A 4654-nucleotide genomic window follows, 5' to 3' on the forward strand; every position below is an offset into this window, starting at 1 on the left:
TTAAATGCTTTATATCAGGGTTCCCGCTGTCGATCGCCATTGGCGCCAATTGCGACAAAATAAAAAATCTGGCGACAAAATTTCGTAAATGGCGATTTTAAACAAATCGTCATTTTTCTGCATTTATATTTTCTTAAAATGACAAAAGACGCTGTGTTTACCAGCCGCTTTACGGCAGTCGTAATACTATAGATTTCCATGATGTAAGCGATACAGCTGTTTTCAATGGAGCGTGGCGCTGACTGCATACTACCGCAAGTGGCATGTTATGGTGATAATTGCGATTATCTGGAGTGTTGTTGCAAGTTATCTTAATTGGTCGGCAGTTTTATTGCATCAGAGATAAGGCAATATTGAAATATGCCGACTTTGCGCTTAAATGTGAAGTGTTTGTCACAGTGTTCGAAGCAGATTCAAGACCATTAAATTGACAACAATGACAATCAAAAAGGTAAGTATCGATTGTTTTTAGAAAAATCGGGTGTAATTATAGAAAATAGTAAAACATTTTACATGTATTGGTTCTATTTAAACAGTGACATATTTCTGTTTCACTCGTCAAAATGGCAATTTCAGAGTGTAATACGACTTTTAAAAAGTGAACATTAGATTCTGCTAATTTTGAGACTCATTCAAAATGCAAACGTTCCACTCCCTTACATTCACCAGCTAACAAACAAAAACCAAACAAAGACAGTTGTTTATCAGAATTTTATTTCCTTCAATATGATTTCCAACACACAATCTATGCTGTGTGAACTCTTTATATCCTCATCACTTATCAATTCACTCACTACCGAATGTACTGTTTTAAGAAAGGTAAACATAGTTAAGCACATTTATATTATTCATATACTACACATTAATTGATTATTATTAGTATAATATTAATATTATATCTCTCTTTTTGTATTTTCAGAATACCATAGAGCTTATGAAGCACCAATACTGTGGCAACATATTCAGGCTGCTAAGAAGGTGTCAATCAACAAGAGTTACAACTGATTGAATGTGCCTTTATTTAATGAACAATTTTAAATGTGTTGTTATTATAAATACTACTGTTATTAAATCAATTCCTTTAACATACTGTAAATGCTCATTTTTTTGGTATTATAATAACATGATCTTCATCGCCCAAATGTTGCCCCAGTGTGGCGACAACTTTTTTAATTTGGCGAAAGTAAGTGGCGACAACTTTTGAAAGCCCAGAGGGAACCCTGTATATTGATAAATGTAAACATTGGATCTTAAAAAATCAAGAATAAAATTAGAACAAGGAAAGAAAAGTAGCCGGTACCAGGGCTCGAACCAGTGATCCCCGGAGTCCTGGAGTTAGTCTGAAGTAAAAACGCATTAGCCCTCTCGGCTATACCGCCTAGTATACTCACAATGAGTATTTATACCTTATATAAGCAATCTTCATAGTTTCGTAAATTTAAACGACAACAACAGAACTCGCCATATTATTCAATCGTTTCGCGTTGCAACGCTTTATAATTTTTAGGTTTTCAAATCGTCGAAAGATACATATAATGGCTATATTGGACTATGGTAAATGTTCAGTAATACTGTTTCCTCACAAATATCATAACTAAAACGAAATTTTGTGATATTGGTATATTGTATACTTAAATTATCAAACGAAGAGTCAAAGCAATAAGAATAGCAAATACAAATGAGTGACGCCTCTTACGTCTTAAAAACTATGGCGAACAACAACATCCTGGGTCGTCGGATTTAAGTAGTGATTTCTTCAAAGTTTTTGGCCAAAAAATAGGTACCTTTGTTTACAAATTTTAAATCACGCGATAGCGTTACTTTGTCTATAACTCGACGTCAGCGAATAATTACTTGCATACCTCGGGGTGATACACACAAAATTTGCGTCCAATACTTTTTTTAATACTGCCTATAAATTTTGTTCTGGAAGTTTTGTTAATAATTAAAAAAATATTAACAAGCTCATTAATAATGACCAAACGGGTTTTGTTAAAGGCAGATCTAAAGTTGAAAACATTAGACTTATCTATGACATTTTGAAATAAATGAGAAAAATAAAATTCCTGGTAAACTTTCGCTAATATATTTTTAAAAGGCCTACAATTTCTTGTCATGGAGGTTTGTTAACAGATCACTTTTTCTTATTTAATGTTTGTTCTAGCATAAGCAAATTGTGAGATTTTTTATAAGGATGTTTTCACTGCAGTCAAGCAATGCGGGTTGTTATATAATTTGTTTTCCAAATACAACGCGAATGTCGTCTTGGTGATCGCCTCAGTAGTTAAATATTTATATTATGCGCCGGAATCTTGTCTCTTAATTAAAAGTGAAATCTCAAAATAAAATGAATACAAATGAATAAAACTGGATATAAGTATCGCTATATGCTGATGATACATATATTCTCCAGGATGGCTTTGCAGAATCCCCTGATGAAACCTTTGACGAAGTGTAGCTTTTCACATTGCGCTCTGGTTTTAAGGCATACTTCGAAAAAATCTTAGTGGTTTGGATTGGAAAACATAAATTCAGTTCTGCAAGTATCAAAACAAGATGGAAGTTACAATCGAACACGCACACTTTCGATATTCTTGATTAAACTTGTCATGATGATCTTGACAAGACGATCGATCTGGGTTTTTTTAACACATTTTGTTTCGTAATTGCAAACAAGTACACAAACAATATGACATTTAACAATTATGATTTGCAATTGGAAACAACAGAAAGGCATGTAATGTTTCAAACTCATATTTAAAGTTATCAATAATAGAAGTCAATAACATAAAGCATATAAGGAAGTGATGTATATTGTACACACTAAAACTAAATAAAATTGTGTGTTGAAAAAGTTGATATAAAGTACATTCAAAAGAAAAAAAGGGGAAAAAACATATTCCAGTGTGAAAAGACAAAAAAGAATGTGAACAAGGTAATAATAGATGAAAAAGGCATATGGAAACAATAATAGGTGCATACAGTTTTAGTATATAACACATAGGTCAATTTTTTTTAGTAAAGGTACGCTTTAAAATAGTATTTAAAATAGTACTTAAAACTACAACAATCATTAAATTTGAATTGTAAGTGTTTGAAACAATAGCATTAAACAGTTGCCATTCACTGGAAAAAATAATCTAACTTACTTTTTTAATATATATTTTTCTCAAGTTCGCGTATTTCTTTTCTCCTGTTATGCTTCGAATTAATTTATTTATTTTACACTCATACAAGTATAGCTTTATACACAAAATTAAATTCGTAATGGCTCTAACAGACTTGATCATACCACCACATTGATATCTGCTTGATATCCTGTTGCCTGATATCTTTTTTTATATCACGGTCAACAGGAAGTTCATATATAAGTCATGTGTGGAGGCTACTAAGACTTAAGTACAATGTTTTGTTTTATTGTAAAACTGAATCAAAACAAAACAAACAATTTGATACCAATTTGTATTACATTTAATCCACAAACAACAACAAAAACAGAAAAAAAGATATTTTACAAATATTAAGAATGAATAAGCACATGCTGATGACGTCATGTAACAAACGGACTACTTTTTTGACACGCCTTCATATGCAAACATCAAAGGTCAAAGGTTATGTCAAAAGTTCAGCACTTAAAAAAAACAGACCAAACAAATAAAACAAACAATAAAAAAGCAGTAAAAATAGTAAAAAATGAAAAAGTAACACACTTCACAATAAAACCCAATGTAATATGCATTAAATAATGAAATAATTTAAATCATAAATTATTATTAAGGTTACATTTGTCGCCTTCTACAGTTTGCCAATTTTGCCACATGAATTGTGTTTGATAAGGCTCGTTAAAAACTAATTTCTTTTGAAAATAAGGACGTTAACATAAAAACATATATAAATACAATAAATAAACATTACCATGTCAGACTTTGTGGATGGAGGTAAGTTTGACATTCTTTGGAACGGTTTAATGCAGGAAGTTGTTATGTCTGAGGAAGACTTTGCCAATCAGTTTGGAATAAATCCGAGTGTGTTTAATGAACCATTTGATGAAATCACGAATGCAAATGTCAATTTAAATAAAAGTTATTTAGAATCCCTTACTGAAAAAAATCAAAAACTGAGAACAATGAAAACATATCAGACGCCATAGAAATAACAACCTAAGATGTACAAAATTAATTAAAGCCGAAGATAACAAAAACACTATCCGGAAAACACTGGCAGATGTCAGTCGATTTCAAAAATATCTTGCCAAGAAAGGCGAAACGAAGGCAATCCACAATTTATCAGTCGATCATCTAGATGAATATCTTGCCACATATCTGCTCTCCATTCGAACAGAATGTTGATGATGAAAACGAGCCTGTAACATTGCGTAGCATCGTGGGAAGCATTGACGGAAACTTCAAAGAGCAAAGTACCCATACTCTATCTTCCGGAGCAGTGGTCCAGATTTTCACTCACACGTGACTGCCGGAAAGCAAAGCAGAAAAATAAAAACAAGGAAATGTATTTTTTTTTTATCACTGTTTAACCACGGCAGAAACTTGGTGGAAAAAAATCGCCAAGATGTTGAAAATTATGGCAATCGAGGCCGGTTTTGAAAAAACAAAAAACATAAGTAATCATTCTGCTAGAAAACACCTTGTTCAAA

The 4654-nt window shown here is 32.0% G+C and overlaps 1 long non-coding RNA gene across 1 annotated transcript; it reads left to right on the forward strand.

Moving 5' to 3' along the window:
- Positions 1 to 264: 264 nt before the first annotated feature.
- Positions 265 to 1090, forward strand: LOC127846034 (uncharacterized). Its single transcript, XR_008033450.1, has 2 exons — positions 265 to 451; positions 920 to 1090. It is a non-coding gene; the product is annotated as an uncharacterized LOC127846034 (long non-coding RNA).
- Positions 1091 to 4654: the final 3564 nt, after the last annotated feature.

This window comes from Dreissena polymorpha, chromosome 1 (genome assembly GCF_020536995.1).
Source record: "Dreissena polymorpha isolate Duluth1 chromosome 1, UMN_Dpol_1.0, whole genome shotgun sequence".
Lineage (NCBI taxonomy): Eukaryota > Metazoa > Mollusca > Bivalvia > Myida > Dreissenidae > Dreissena > Dreissena polymorpha.